Here is an 18,298-nt window from a genome sequence, read left to right on the forward strand (position 1 = left end):
TCCTATTATAGCCACTAGAAATAAACTTTTTTTCCAGATCCATCACTTCATTCACTTCATTCTTAAAATTTTCATCATCAACATTCACCCTCGATATTCTAAGGCCTTAGCCGTGAACAATGTTGTCAAAAATATAATGTGGGTGCCTGCTAATTAGATGCAAAAAATTGTTTCTATAACATGGTTTTCTATACAGCATAGTGTCTAAATGTCCATCACCCTTAACCTTGATAGACACATCCAAAAAATTAATTTCAACTTTTGAATAAGTAACTGTGAACCAGAGAAATATAGTACTACCGTTGACATACTCAACATATTCCAATAAGTCATCTTTACTTCCTTTCCAAATTAAAAACAAATCATCTACAAATCTCCTGTAAAACAAAACATGCATACTATATGGTCCTGCTAAAACATGTTCTAATTCCCACATTAACATAATTAGGTTGACGTAGCTATTGGCACATGATGTGCCTATAACTATGCCATCCTTCTAAACTTAATACTTTCCATTAAATAAAAATACATTGTTATAAAGAATCATCTCCAGTAACTGAACCATCAATTCCATTTTACTATCACTAAAGTCATGATGTCCTATTAAATACTGTTTAACCCATTCAGTACCTATAACATTAGGAATGACAGCAAATAGTGAACTGACATAAAATGTCACCAAAAAGCATTTACAAACATCAAATCTGGCCTGTGTATAACCATATAGATGTTACAAATTGTCTTGAATCATGTAAAATATGACTATTAGAATCAATTAAAGGCCTTACGTTTTTCCTCAACACATAAAGACATAGGTTCGGTACTCCAACACTGCCCTGAAACTATTGGTCTTAGAGGTGGATTAATCATGTCCTTGTGTAATTGGGGCAAACCCTGTATAAAGGCTATCATAGGCTTATCAACAAAAAAATAGTCATAAAGACTCTGATCTATTAAATTAGTTAATAGCATTTGCCCTACCCTATTTTTCATTGTCTCTATTTTTATGTTATCAAATAAAGTAATCTGTCTATAATATTGTATTCCCCCAATATTTCTTGCATTTTAGTTATATACTATATGTAGTCTAGAACTACTATAGGTCCACCTTAATTGGCAGTCCATATTACTATAGTGTCACCTTGCATTAAATTATACAAAGCCTTTCTTTTAGCAGTTGTTATATTATAAAAATTACCTATTATTTTTTATCATAATAATCACTGTACATTTCTTCCAAACACATCCTTTCAAAAGCATCAGCAAGTGGGTACAGTAATGGCATAAAATCACTAGGTTTCCTAAAGCTTTTCAAATGGCATTCATTAGAGTCTTTAAACATATACTATATCATTACATTCCATGTAAACATTTTTAAGTCAAATACTAACTCAGTTATATCAGTTTGTTGTGAAGGCACAAACGATAAACCTTTCTGCAAAAGTGCCACTTCATCTTTATTTAAAGTCTCATTAGATAAATTACAAACTATACTTTGTTCCAGTACCTTTTGATGCTCGGGGCATCTAATAAGTCCTGTGTTGATTTGCACTTGCTTCTCGTTCTGCTTGCTGACCTGGACCTTCTCTCCTTCACTGGTTGCCTTACAGGAAGCAGAAAATTCAACTCCCCTTCCCCTTGTCGAAGAGTTTTATTCTGGACCCGCTTTTCAGCATCCCTGTGAACTTTTGCTGTAACAGTTGCCATCTTCTTTCTTGTGCCAAGATCAATCTTCACTGTAGAAGTATCTAAAACTTCTGTGATGTCACTTTGCACCATAGAAGTGATATCACTGGCTCCCATGAGATTAGTAACAGGGTGTTGTTTTGTAACAGCAGGAGGTACTTCACTATCAACATTCTGATTGGTGGAACCTGTCTCTCTTGACCAGGCAAACACCCAGCCGTTTTGAAAATCGTTACAATCCCTTATGAGCTTTTTCACTTTAGTGCCCAACGATTTCTGCTCATATAAGTAAATCGCATCTATGACAGTTTGAAGCAATCTGTCTGTTATGTCCCTTGAATGTTGTTCATATAAATCTGAAATATTACTTTTCACTGCAGTTATTAACTCAAGTCTCTTCAATCGTAGCATGATTAATTAGCAGTTTAATATATTTATGACTCCGATCTAGATTTAATTCCTGCCATTCAGCTAGAAGACTAGGGTGTGTATCCGCATGCATGGGCATTTTTAAAACACACACGCCTCTAGGTACAATGTTCATTTTAAGACACATTTCTAAGTGATATCGCTGACACTGAGCCCTGTTCAACTTATAAAGCATTTTTTCAATTTTCAAAATATTCAGTCTAAGAGCTAAAATGTCAGTATCATCTTCAGGTACATTACTGTTCAGTGACATACCAATCAATGGATTTCTATCCCTTTGTAAAAATTGTTCCAATTTCTCACCCAAAAGACTCTTAGTTGTTTTCTTATTCATGTTCACTGGTACATAGTCCAACTCTAAAGTTGTGATGCCTCCTTCAGCCATGGCCCCAGCAACAGGTGTACTAAAATAATTCTCAAATACGAAGACCTGATGTTGTTGTTGTTGTTTGTCTTTCAGATTTTTCCCGGTAAGGGGTCGCCACAGCGGAACTCCGGTCTGCTAATGATTGGCAGTAGATTTTTACAAAAACGCTGAGGTGCCAGCCCAACGCCCAACCTTCAATGAAGGCACGCCCATTTATGCACGCATGTCTTTCGAATGCTACCCAATGTGGGGAGGACATGCAGACTCCACACAGAAGGCACTCCCAAGCCAAGCCGAGAATCGAACGGGAGAACCTCTTGCTGTGAGGTAACAATGTTACCGCTGTACCACCGCGGCAGTACAAACAAAGACCTGATATTGCTGAGTAAATGTCTCCACAGCCACACATTATAATACAGTCCAACACAAAAGAATGTGGTGAGATGAAACCAGGCTTCTTTCATAAAGCAAAAATAAAAAAGGTTTATTGTAATATTGCATAAGCACTTTCGCAGCAACTCCTTGCTACTTCATCAGATGTATAAACTCATGCCATTACATTAGCTCATATATACCTAACCAGAGTACATACTAATTAATGTTTAAAGCAACAGTTGCTTTTTATAATATAAGTCACAACAACATTGACATTATATAATTCTAAAAGCATATTCTCTTTATACTAATGTAAAAACATAGATAAAGCCTAAACATTAATTATCTAAAACGTGCACGTGGTTTTAATATAGGTCTGACAGGCACTTTTTCATTCAAGCCTGAACCACAGTCTGCTCTCAGCATAGCAATCCATCTACTTTCCAAACATTCTGTTTTGTTCTTTATATCACCCTTACATTGATTAACCATCACTCTCCCTATAACTTGAAACTTAAAATAATGTTGGGGTGACGTTTCTTTTATATGCTTAGATAAATCATTGTGATCTGCATTTCTCCTAATACTATATAGATGTTCTCTAATGCAGTCCCTCAAGGGTCTGTCTGTTCTACCCACATAAAATTTATATATAGCTATAGATACCTATATCTAATCTATTTATCTATCTATATATTCACACATGCACATATGTATTATAAATATATATATATATATATATATATATATATATATATATATATATATATATATACATTACAGATACACATATATATTACTGTGAATCATTAGCAAGCACCTGAAAAAAAAACATATTACTTAAATGATATTTATAAAAATCTTTCTATGAAATCAACAGGGAGCACTTCACAGGTACAAGGTATACCTGGGATGTTACGGAGAGCTTTTTTACTCTACATAGAGTGGGAAAATTAGTACAAAATCCTAAAATAATTTGTTGAAGTGTAAAAGGGGTCTGAAGAGAAACTGGAAATATAAAATCTCTGAATGTTTTCAAGTTAATTTGTATTGGCAAAGTATTAATGAGTTTATACAAGTTATTTTGTAATGGCATTACCATTAATGAAGATGTGCTACTTTGTAATACTACTGCAGTGAGGGCTTTATCAGCTTCCTCTTCTTTGGCTTACCCTAGCAACAGGAAGAAATATTATTGCTGGAAAGTAGAAACAGGACAATGAACCTCATTTTAAAGACATTTTATAATTTACCTCAAATGTTATTGTCAAAGAAATATAAGTGAAAAGGTTAAGCCAAAGCAAATAAATGACTAAAATTAATTCCTGACTCAAGGTATTACAATTGACTTGAGAAAACTGACTTTCATTTCTTTGAGTAGTTAAATCTTAAAAATTAGTTTTCTATATATGATATGATGTACCTAGACTCTGAGATTTGCAGAATTTGCTGTTTGTAATTGATTTTATCCAATAAGCATTTAATGCACATAGTGTACATAGTTATCATTCATTTTATGTTGACTGCATTTACACACACACACACACACACACACATATATATATATATATATATATATATATATATATATATATATATGAATTGAAACAAGCGTGAACAAAACCAGTTAGTGGTATTTTGTCTGGATATATATATATATATATATATATATATATATATATATATATATATATATATAGTATTTAACTCTTATTGATTGCTTTTAGATTCTAGTAACTGTGTTGTTTCTTGTGAGTTCTGCAAATAACCACTAAAAATTAAATGTGAAAAAATGGAATCAGGGTTTGTGTTTTCATAGAACGCTGTTGAATGCTGAGATATTTAAGATACTTCACCTTGTTGGTCAACACAGAGTCCAGTCATGCCTGCCCCATGGTGTGTTTCATATATTTTTGGATTTCCTGGTTTTCTACCAGGGAAGGTCTATGTTGGAGGTTTCTGACATCCTGGAGATGTAAAGGATGTGAAGTAAGAGATTTACTTTGTTATTTGACCTTATTGTTATATTTTAGTATTTGTATACCTATGCGAGCTGAGGTAACACAGTAGAGAGACACAGAACATGTCAACGATGTCTAAATGGATGGACAGATATCAGAACACATGTGCCATGTATGTGGATCTGCATGCAACATCACTGTATTTCCCCTTGGCCAGTTGTGACTACCAGCTTCAAGTGGCCATATTTGTGTCATCATATCAAACAAGAAACATGAATAGAGTATCAATGTGTACCACATAGCAGGGAAACTATATTGCTTAAAAGGTGTTCTCAGTCTGAGGCCACTGTATCCAGTACACAGATACTGTATGCAAATAACTTCATGTCACAGTGATGCAAAAAAAGGCAAGCCATCCCATCGTAAGAGAAGTTTGTATAGAGCTAGACATATAATGTGCACTTATTATTGGTACAGACAGGAAGCAATTGAGGGGTAGACAGATAGCAAGATAAAGTGACACATTGTATTAATATGGCAAAAATAAAATCTAAAGGGTTATGACTGCCAAATGCATTCATGTCATGTTTAAATAATCCTTCCTTGCACAGCAAAAATATTTATGTTTGCATACATTTATTTATTTATAAATAATTAATTAACTTTGTTGACAGGGGTTGGTGGACTGGTCAACATATCATCTTCAGCCATGATCCAGGCTAGTTATGGAATTACACATTTTCAACAGAGAGTTTCATTTCTTTGATACCATACAATTCAAAAAGTGTAAAACACATCTGCAGAAACAACATGTTTGACATCAGAGAAAAGAAAGAATGCAATAGATACATGCTACTAACAAATACCAAACATATGTACTAATTCTGGATTATCCAACTAAAGAAGATGTAGCAAGATAGTCTGTACAAGTATGGTCTGTTTTTAGTACCAAATTTTTAGCCAGTGTCAAAACAGCAACACTTGTGATCACTGGTAAGAAATTAAACATGTTTTATTCTACAATATGGGGTAATGAAGATCACAGAGAATAAGATAGTCATGTAAAATGCTGCTGAACAAAATATGCTCTATGAGGGCACTGAAACATATCACATCTGCCAAAGTCCTCATGCTCCATATGTTCTCAGCACAGTGAGATAGTACACAGAAACTGTGATGTATCACATTGTAAAATACAGTACAAGCAGAGTTTATAAATGACCAGTATGATAAAACAGAAGCAAAATATGCACACTGCATCGTCTTGTTAAACCGTATATGTATTACATTCACCCTCCATTGATGATACAAGAGAAGAGGTTGTGAATGCCTTCAAGACTAACAGTGAACAGTGACAGGGCAATAATTAGACTAGGACAGTATGTAGCGAGAAACAGACACAGATGTATACAGACAGGCACACACCCACATGCATATGCACATGGAGAGTTGCCAGAAGGAATTTAACAGCTGTACTGAAAGGTTATGTGACACTGTAATATAATATTTGCTGGCAAAGGATTTATTTTGAACAGACGTAGCATGCATAAGTTTGAAATTGTTAAAGAGGTCATGATCATGCACACACACACACACACACACACACACACACACACACACACACACACACACACACACACACACACACACACACACACACACACACACACACTCAAACATGAAAACTCTGAGATACAAACTTGGAGAAGAGACAGAGAATGTCATAAAAGCACAACACTCACTTTTTTCCCCTCTTCTCTGAGTCTGGTTTCCCCTTGCAAGGTACCAATGACCTTTCAGTGAAGATGTTCTGAGTATTGGTCGACTAGGCACCAGTAGGGTTCTCCATTGTTTATATAGGTCTATAGCAATACATTATATGATAACTCAAAGGCCAGTTATATATATACACAGAGTTATTTGGTAAGCACTGTTGTTTATCAAACAAAGCCCATCACATAGTACAAATAGAAGCATACTATATAACCTACACTTTGCATGGCATAGTCCTGCAAAGGAGCACAACAAAGCAAACTCTGTATAGTAAATTGTTAAAAATAAACAGTAGCATGAGTATGTCGACAGTACTATTATGGGTGTAGTGATAATGCAAATCATTAAAATAGTAATCAGTGAATTTGTAGATATGCCTACTAATCCAACTGTGAAGAAACAAAAAAGAAAAAAAAAGAAAGAAAAGAAAAAGTATGCACAATATAAGGGAACGCAGACCATATCCCATTACCAATATATCAGGTGCACAGTCAGAATGGCTGCTGCAAACCACAGAAGGTATGTCCCAATATTCTATAAATTAACACATAAACAACCCTGCTAAATGATATGGGACACACATGCCCACATCAGTACTGTGGGATGTGAAGAATGTAATATCTGCTTTATACAAATATGGGCCACAGTCTGCATATATCTAACACAGCACACTACATGCCAATAGTAGATCCAAACAGGAGTCACCACAAGGAAAAGTCAAATAAAACTTTCTTTATTTTTCCACATCAGGTGTCTAGCAGCACACTACATCTGAGATATCACTCAGGTCAAGTTTGTCTCATGTAATTACAATATCCTTTACAGTAACAGCATCAACAGCCAGGATTTTCAAAATACATGTTGCACTACAAATGTAAGATTACTCACCACACTGACAATGCAATCCTTATGTCTTCTTCCTGCATGTGTCAGTACTTATGGTGTATATCTCTGCTCATCTGAAAAGCAGGAAGTGAAATACAATGTATCAGTGAAATCTCTGTGTAACAACAGATTATATCATTGAGTAAACAGGAAAGTATGAGTGACATTTTAGTTTGGCAGATAACATTTTTTTCCAGTCATGTATTAGTTACCTTCATTGAGATATAGAGTCATTGCAAGCAATACATATGCAAATTGTCTACAAAATAATTTGACATGCACTGCAATACAGTGCTTGACTTGCCACTTAAATTTCAATATCAAGTGCACGAAAAAGAGGTTAATTTGCAAAAGTTGTACTTTGGATATAATCATCATCATCATCATCAACCCTCCCTTTCACATTTTTACATTGGGGTTGGGGTGTAATATCAGTATTAGTCAATGTAGCCAAATCACCTGGAGCCAATATTTACATCACCTGATGGGTAGCCCTGGTGTGTTGCAGCACAAAGTCCCTAAAGGAAGCTTGCACAAAGACTTCTGTCTGTGGTATGTGTTCTCACATGCACATACACCCCCACACACACACACACATTCACCCTGCTAATCCAGACATGACAATTGCTATATACATCTATTCTCTTACACATAAAGCTGAGTTGTGTATACTGCTATTTTGTGCCATATGCTTCAGCAAAGTAAGTAACTCTATTAGAGCAAGGTTTTCACATTTGATGATGACCTATGTTCTGTGTTTATAATATAATACTCTGTAATGGCAATGTTATTCTGTACATCCTCACCTAGCCTGCAATGTGTCATAAATAAAAAACACAAGTTTGGTATTCTCACGCTGTGCATCTATGCACTTTGTTGTTTGTCAGCAGCGTACAACAGTGCTGAATGCATGTGCTGCATTTCAACAAATTGTCTAGGCAGACAAAGTCCCTTAGCAATATTTTGGTCTATGATAATCATAGAGGCAGCAGAGGTGTCTGTGAGTGTATTTAACGTTGTTTTGTACTGCTGCCTGTATTTATATATTTACGCTAGGGATGAGTACCCATATGACCAAGCACAATTCACTATATATCATATAACTCTAGCAATGTATACTTATTTTAGGTATAAATTCTACATTGCCACTCTCTCACTGACATTAACCTTACAGATACAGGACCGATGTTTAGGTATATACCTCAGTAGAGCTAGAACTCTATGCATCCTCTTTATCACTGCCTTAAGTTTTCAATTATGCTGAGAAAGCTTACTAAGACCAGATAAACAACTGGACAGCAAATGACTTGACTTTCATATTTACATAATACATCACTGCTTCAAAAACATTATCATGAAGAAAGCTTTAAGTGCATTCATATTACAATTATCTTCTGTGTCAGGTAACTTCTTGACCAAATAAAACTTTGAATGATGATCTACACATACCATGTAAAAAAAGACATAAAACAAAAACAATTCTGTTTTAAAATCACTGTCTTCAAGAAATGAAGAATCATTTCTTCTATTGAATGATTTTTATTATAATTATAACACACTGCAGTCTTGAAGCTTTTGCTCAATTGGTACTGATATTCTAGACAAATATATCACACTGTGTGCCTTTTCTTTGCTATACATACTCTCAAGTGGGACTCGTACATTCTTATCAGCACTTTTACTCTAGCCGACTGGGCACCCCTAGTTTATATGACAAACACTGAATCCTGAATGCAGCTCATTAGCCAAGTATATTTGAATTTCTTTTCTCTCAACAGACTATTGTTTTGGACAGTCTTTCATTGCCATTTTTCAAAAGCGTTCTCACCTCTAGGTCATTCTTACAAACCTGCTGACATTCTTTAAGCATTTTCTGTGATCTGTAAAAATATATTAATTAGTCGAAATTCACTGTGTAATAATTAAAACATATAAATCTTGACACAATGGCAAAAAAAATAGTTTTCATAAACAACATCATAGAAGGCTACTCAGTCATAATTTTTTGTATGAAAGGCTATGCTCCCCTGTATCCCAGATATGGGACTTCTATGTAACGTCATTCCCTAAACATATTATCTATGAGGTCACAACGATTCAGAGAAAAAGAAACTCATCTTTCTCCTTTTGTCTAAGTTGCACTGACTGTGAGATAGCATTACAAATCATCCACATGGCAAAACTGTTTGACATACTAAGCCACTCAACATAAACAATTCATTAAGACATGCATGGCACTTTAATTGCTGCCAACGTGTAATACAATAATTCATACTCTTCTCTTGTTTTCCTGTCAATCACCTGTGGAATCATTGCGTTTTTGTACAGACCCTTACTGAGCAAATCATTTTGCAACTGTTGCAAATAAAAATTAATTAGCATATCAGCTATATGCATTTTCCTGGTGTGTAGTTCACAATTAAGTCATAGTCCAATAGAATTAAACTGACTTGTTGACATCTGTACATGCATCACAGCATTGCATCACTCAAATGCTGTGATGTATTTTCCAGTGTGTCCATTCTTATGTTTTGGGCCATTTTTTAAACCATGGTCCAAATAAATTTACTTAAGTCTATGTTGATGTCACCTTAGATTAACAAGCAGTGCATCCATAGACTTTAATGTGGCACCTTTGAGTATGTGAGATGTGGAGAGCCTATCAAAGTCTATGGATGCAAAAGACATTCTTTTACACTGATGTCACCGAGGTTAGAGTTCACTGTTTTTACTCAGTGGAATCAGTGTAAGGAACATGCAGATTTTACAACTGTTTTTTTCTGAAAGAAGAAGAAGCTGAAAACTCTTTTATATAAATGATTAATTACATGGCATCTAAAGTCACACATGCTACAAGAGATTTTTTATGTATAATGTTCCTTCTTTCTTTTCCTGCTTAAGCTACGATACAACAGTCCAATTTATTTTAATACATTTCTTCTCATTTTCAGCTTTTCTGTCTCACAAGCTATTCAACTTGCATTAGTTTATTCAGTAATTGTGACTAAGCAGTTTCAGTTGCTCTATTCTTCTCAATTGGTTTATTTAATATTAATTCTGATTATGTCTGTAACCTATTACTTGTCTCATCATTTCAAATATTACATGCTGTGATATCATCTGGACTGCATACCAGGAAAAAAAAGCTAATGCACAAGTACAACCTGCCATTTGTTTGCATTATATTCTGTTACCTGGTGGCAATTAATGCCTGTGTGGATGAAATCTGTATTACTAAACATAACTGCCAGAAGTGCTGTGAGATACCAAAATCAACAGCTTTGCATATTTAAAAAAAACAGCCTGAATTATGGCTCATTTGACTGGAGCGCTGACTGTGAATCAAGTAACAAGGGGTCATCTAGCATCTACAGCAATGAAAAAGATACACAGGTAGGGGTAGATTGAAGGGATATGGCCTGGGCCTCACTCTCTTTTTGGAGGACAGGAGCTAGGCATGTCATGGTAGAATATGAGCATACCATAGTTTCTCTAGTAAACCCCAGGGAAATTACCCACCATGCTTTGAGGGTGATAGATAGGTTGGGGGGGCACTGTTTCAGGCATATATCCCATGTGGAAGAGAGGGACCATCCAGCATGGACCATTGCATGTCTTACCTTCTCAGGCAGTACAGAGTGTATGCGTGGACAAAGTCCTAAAAGCAAAAGATTCACACTACTCTGAAGTCTGTCTAAATGATGGCTCCTCTCAGCCAACTTCTTGCCCTCAATCATATGGCCTGAGAGGAGGGTTGATGATTAGTATGCAGTGATGAACACTTCATAAAATCCACTTCCAATAAACTGGATTCCATGCCAAGAAAAGTGCTTACAATCACTGTGTAGACAACACTAATAAATACAGAAAACATCCATCAGTGCTTACAAATGTTGATAACACACACAACTAAGGCATACAATATTCACACCACCAACACTTTGAAGCACACAATCAAAAATAAAGAGCATGCAATAAATGAATAAACAAAGACATTACACACAAAACTACTTAGTCATATTCATTTATTTACTGGTTTTGCTAGTGAGAAAGTCTGAATGGTCTCAGGAACCACTTTTGTTGAAAACCCGGGGAGAAAAATTCCAGTAAAATACAATTCAATACAAAACAATTGATCATTGAAATGATATTTAACATAGATACTAAATACTTAAGCATGGGTAATGGCAGTTTTATATAGTATATACATAAACATAAACATTGAGAGCAAGAAATCAGTAGTCAAATTATATAGAAACATAATGGTCATTGTTCATTATTATTGATACAGTACTCAGACATACTGTAGGTTGTAATTTTATGCAGTTGTGCTGTACTAATTAAACCTCCATTACACTGCAATTTCCAGTACAATAAATCTATCAAACAACTACTGCAAAAGAAAACTAAAAATGAATTGCATCCGCTTCAAAATAAATAACTTACACGAATAAAAGTAGGCCATTTGCAGAGCTCGATCTCGTGAATAAACGTCAGCCAAAAGTAAATCTCTTTACTTGGTACACAGCACTCAGACCAAGTAAAATGAATTAATCCCCCAAAATACAAACTATCTAAAGACTCACTACCTTTTCTCACAAATCAAGCTAGCGCTATTATTCCATATTTAATTATGACTGCCATTTAGTAGTATTCTCCATGAGGGCCCAAATCAAATTACCCATAAATCAACCTGTCTTTAGAGATTTTTCAGATGACAGATGGATGATGACTTAAGGTGATTCAACAGCATCCCTTTCTCTAGCTGTTCCAAATGCCAGTACTGCTGCATTTGTAATAATCCGTAACCTCATCTAAACAACTGCATTGAGAAAGCAGTTATCATTGAAATCACCACACCCATTGACTACAGTGTCTTGCGTACAGACAGACACAAAATCATAAAATATCAGGATTTGCAGGCAGAAACAAGAGCAATGTGGAAGAATGCAGACAGTTCCAATAGTAGGAGGAGCAATGGGTCTTATCAAGGAGAATCTACAGTCATATTTAGATATGTTACCAATCTATGTAACTCCTTACGAATTGCAGAAGGAATCATTACTAAGCACATTGCGGGTGCTGTGAAAAGTACTTCTGGCTGACATCAAAGATTGAAATAATGCTAATTTCATGAACTTTAATCATACTTTGACTTTGCAAATGGGGTCAATTCCCATCATGGTATTAGAAACCCAAAAGATTTGGAGAAATTAAAAAGGGAAACATTAGTTCTAATCTGGCACACATACAACATAAAGTTCAATAACAATCCCTTATGGTGAAACCCTAATGAAAATATAATTTAAAATAAATAAAAAAGTTTATAATTCTAAGAAATAAACTGAAAACTCTGCACTCCATAAATGAACTATAGAGCTTAAGCAAAGAACTTGGTTGAAAGTCAAATCTAGCAACTCACCTCCTGTGTCAAGGACAGCCATAAGGCATTCTACAATTATCTAATGAACTTCAGGAACAATACCTAGCTTTGCACAAAAGTGACAATACCCACTCAGTCCCATAGCCCATAATGAACATACCTGCAGACAACTTTAGCTCACAAACTTCAAGCCCCACATGATATTACATCTGTACTCCTAAAGGTCTCCTAACAACAGAATCTAAATGCATAGTCCAACACCTAGGTTATTAACTCTATGGGTCCTGACAAAGTGCCAGTATGCGTCCTTATTAATATGAAGAACTGTGTCTCAGATCCATTCCTGAACCAGTTTAAGCTTAGCCTCTCAACTCCTTAGATGTTAGAGGAGTGGAGGAAAGCAGTGGTCATCTTCCATCACAAGGGTGGCCTAGCTCTGATCTTGAAACTACACAACAATAAGCCTTACCAACCTCATGCTGCAAAACATCTCTACACCGATTACAGACAAAACTACTTCAAAACAAAACTGCTGATGTTGAAACACACGTGCTCCATTACACAGTCTTAGAGTATGCAAAGCAATATAAGACAGTGCTCTTTGCAGGAGGCAGTGGCTGTTCACCCCACCCCCATGTAATGGATTGTGTCCCCACACCCTCTGTTCATTTTATATAACAACTTTGAATTTACACAACAGTGGGAGAAGGACATAGTCCCTTCCCTTCTATATCGATGATCTCACATAAGCATATTGATCATTTGTTTTGTTGATCAACTGTGGTTAACAGAACAGTTGTTGATGAAATGCAGAATCAATCTGCTTTGAAAGCCCCATAGGTTTTGTCTTCTCACATCCTCGGAACTTAAATAAACTAACTCCTGGGCTGCACAATTAAGAAAAAGGTTAAAGTCTTGAATTGTACTACAGCTGACTTCCTGAAGTTCGACTATAGCATAATTTATACAATTCACCCCAATTAAACTTATAAAATCAGCAATTGGTGAAAGCATTTGCCGATATAACTGATGGCATTCATATATATATATATATATATATATATATATATATATATATATATATATATATCTAACAGGCACACACGGCACACAAGTGTGTGTGGGGGGGAGGTGGGGCTGAGGGGGTTGTGTATATACTGCTTACTGAAACAAAATTTACCTTGTACACTTGAAGTGTCAAATGATCTATCCTGTTAACTCTTAAAATATTACCTTTGATTTTCTGTTATTTAGCTCTGGTTTTACATATGATTCTGCCATTACGCCAGCTCAGTGTCTATTTCATTTATAACCTAATGTGCTCAGAAATAAAGTTATACAAAACATAGATGGCATACAGTGTATCTCTCGTCTAGCAAATTGTCAACCCTAATATCACATAAGTGTTTTCCAGCCTGCATTTTTCAGCTTGCCTCATGTCTTTCAGCTTCACCAACTTTGCTTTCTCTCTATTATCCCTCCAAAGCTGATGATTTTTGTGAACTAAGTCCCCCCCACAATCCCCCACACCTTCATCCTTGCATGCCCCTTGCCTTCTCTACTCCTCTAGCTCTTTTTTCTCTGCCATACACTTGCATAGTCATTGTTGTACCTCTCATGGTCTCCAATTGTTTACTGTTAACTATAAATATGTATGTTCCTTTTTTTGTATGTTTGCAAGTCCCCTTTTAAAGGAGGCACAGACTAGTAGACCAATTTGGTCAACAAAATGTAAATAAATAAAATATTATAACATAACAGCACTAGTGATGACTGAAGCATAAGCAGAAATCTTATGAACTGATGTAAGAATTGTTTCTTTGAGACAGATGTCAGCAATGAAAAACAGATTAAAATGTATATTCATTTTTTAAATTGCAAATGGTCTAAATTGTGAACTTTGTGTGTCAAGCTCCTTAAATTGGGAACATGCTATCTGGCTGGCTAAGGCAATTCCCAGCACGTGCCAGTTTTAAGCACTCCTTAATGATACACTTATTTAACTTGCTATAATAAACAGTAACGTATTAATCTATCGGTACTGCTCTTCAATTATTATGTCCTGTCTTGTTAATCTTGTTTTAACTTCTATTCACACTAATGCTTTATTTCTTTTTTTAATCTTTTTCAGCCTATAGTTAACCTGTATTAATTTTTAACCTCATATCATAGCAATTCCTTTTATTTATTGCAGTAATATCCTTATAGCTATACTTTATTTTTATATTCTTTTTAATTGTTCTTCACCTTTTCCATTTTTAAGTTTGTTTTTTTTTTTACAATGCTTGATTACAGGCATTATAATAAAACTGAAGATGCCTTTATTTGAGTAGAAACAACCCGTACATGTATTATATGACAAAGAGACACAGAGGATCAGACAAAGTCACTGTTAAGACCAGGAGCACAGTGTTCTCATATATAGTGAGTAAACAGTTGTGAAATGTGACAATTTCTGGAAGATATTTTAATGAGAACTCACTTGGGCATGTCTAAATAAGTATTTTAAAAATCCAGATATATTTGTCTATTTACAACTAATGGATATAGACCAATTAAAATGCTTATTAGCACATTGCAAGGAATACTATAGTTGGGATTCAGGAAATAATGTTTTAGTTCTCTATAATTAAATACCAAGCACAGACAGCTGTTATATAAGTGGGTGTCATTCAAGCCTGTCAGACAGCATTGCAGACATCATATGCTGCAAAGTGAACAGCAAGCTAATAACTAGTGATTCAGCATCACAAAGAGTAAATAAATAATTATCAATGTAATACCTGAAGTCATAAACAACAAAACTCTAGAATTCCCACAAAATGTACAGCAAACTCGGAAATGCAGAGAATGCCTGCTTGTCATCATTCATGATTGCAGTGTCAAATATGTGCAATGCTGTGTGCAGTACTGAAATATATAGTGCAAGAATGCCAAACTATAAAACCCGTTTCATAAAAAGTAGTAAAATGAATGTTTCCCAGATACAGTGCACAAGATGACACCAAGAAAAATGTTACATATAAGTGATGCTCATCACCCTTCTGATGTATATATACATACATGTACATACACACACTAACATGTGTGTAAAACAAGCACACAAGCACACACACACACACACACACACACACATATATATATATATATATATATACACACACACACACACACACATGCAAGCTCATGCACACTTATATATACATGCATTTAGATATTGATTAACCCTAGCTTGCCAATACATTGCAGTCAAATCAATTGGTAACTGGCACACTCTGTCAAGTTACCATTTCAATGAGGTGATTAAGTGTTTTCTTTAACTTGACATCTAAATATATTGCAGATGAACTGTTATGCAGTTTGGCAGTTGAAGGGATGTTAGCAGAAGTGATTAAGTTGTGTTGTTTGGGTGCTTCAGGTTACTTTTATCTCAGAACAGTGCACTAAGGTCAATTTCCTCTTTCCTGCATTGTTATACAATTTCAGAGTTATCATATTTAAAGTTATAGAGACGTGGGGGTGCAGAAATCCATGTGTGGTATACAGGGGGTATTACCTATTTGTAAAAAAACATTTATTTTAGATGTTTCCTTGGATTAGAAATTGATGTATATTTTTTGATGCACACACATGCACGCATGCACACACACACACACACACACACACACACACACACACACACACACACACACAAAATCACATTATATCTGATAGCAACGAGGATGCTTAATAAAGAAAAACAGTACAGTGTATTATCACATAAGTAAATCTAATTGTAAGAAGTACAAGGATGAAATTTTAGCAGAAAAGAAGAGGTAAGAATGAAAGCTTTTTCTAAATTTGTCTTCCCTTTGAAGTACGGTACTTTCAGATATGATTTAAATATTATTATCCAAATGAAAATATATATTGCTAACACATAAGCATAGTCATCATCCTGTGTTGCTATTTATATTTCAAAACACAAACAATTAATAAGAATCATACACTCCACAAACACCATCATTTGAAAACCACTAAATATTAAACACAAAAGTGACCACAATAAAAGCGGAAAACAATAAAATGTAAACAAATAAATCACTCAGAAATAAACACTGCAGTACTCCCCAGAAGCAAAATAAAAACTGTAACAAGACCTTCACTAAAGCACTGTAGTGAAATTGTAACATACAGTATATAAACACAATCAAAATTGTCCATTAAAAATAAAAGACATGCATGTCAGAAAAAAACAGTCATCACAAAAATAAAAATATAATAAGAAGAGATAGCCCAATTAAAAAAATAGTTCCACTGAAAAAAACAAAATAAATATAAAGAAATACAACCAAATCCCCTGAAGCTACATCAACTTCAAAAAAGTAAACAAATCATCTAAAAATAGAGGACCATTTGAAAACAGTAAAAAAGAGCTGCAGTATAAAAAATATTCCTTGTACACCTCACAACATGCAAACTGATCTCACAACTGAAGCAAAGACAATAAACATATTTTCCTTTTAAACAAAATGCCTACTTACCTCAGTGAAGTCATGATGTTATTGTCCAAAATCCTGCTTATCCTATGTGTGTAGATTTTATAATTAGATATATTTTATGACAAAATATAGACACACACGGTGCAGGATACTGATAAACAAGGCTACCAATTGAAACTTTCTGTTGAATACTCAAAAAGAAGTAGAATCATAACTGAGAAAAATCCTAAGATAAAGGTATTGATTCCAATCAAAGCAAGATGAGTTCCTGAAGGAGTTCTCAAAACAAAATTTGTGTGAAACAATGAAGCCTTAAGGCACACATCACATAATCCTTCAAAACCTGTGCAGAAATGGTACTACTAATACTCATGGGTAACGCTTCTTGGAAACTGCAACAATGCAACTAATACTCATGGGTAACGCTTCTTGGAAACTGCAACAATGCAACTAATACTCATGGGTAACGCTTCTTGGAAACTGCAACAATGCAACTAATACTCATGGGTAACGCTTCTTGGAAACTGCAACAATGCAACTAATACTCATGGGTAACGCTTCTTGGAAACTGCAACAATGCAACTAATACTTATGGGTAACGCTTCTTGGAAACTGCAACAATGCAACTAATACTCATGGGTAACGCTTCTTGGAAACTGCAACAATGCAACTAATACTCATGGGTAACGCTTCTTGGAAACTGCAACAATGCAACTAATACTCATGGGTAACGCTTCTTGGAAACTGCAACAATGCAACTAATACTCATGGGTAACGCTTCTTGGAAACTGCAACAATGCAACTAATACTCATGGGTAACGCTTCTTGGAAACTGCAACAATGCAACTAATACTCATGGGTAACGCTTCTTGGAAACTGCAACAATGCAACTAATACTCATGGGTAACGCTTCTTGGAAACTGCAACAATGCAACTAATACTCATGGGTAACGCTTCT

General features: G+C 35.0%; 1 protein-coding gene across 2 annotated transcripts in view; it reads right to left on the bottom strand.

The window, feature by feature from the left end:
* RAB27B (RAB27B, member RAS oncogene family) overlaps positions 1–18,298 on the bottom strand; it is a 2,233,495-nt gene that overhangs the window by 1,385,322 nt on the left and 829,875 nt on the right. For both annotated transcript variants that reach the window (XM_044075084.1, XM_044075069.1), the window contains one exon: positions 7,480–7,550. The gene's annotated coding sequence lies outside the window, so the exon portion shown is untranslated. The remainder of the gene's footprint in view (positions 1–7,479; positions 7,551–18,298) is intronic.

The sequence above is a fragment of the Protopterus annectens genome, chromosome 1.part1, assembly GCF_019279795.1.
Source record: "Protopterus annectens isolate FY-2018-M chromosome 1.part1, PAN1.0, whole genome shotgun sequence".
Taxonomy (NCBI): Eukaryota; Metazoa; Chordata; order Ceratodontiformes; family Protopteridae; genus Protopterus; species Protopterus annectens.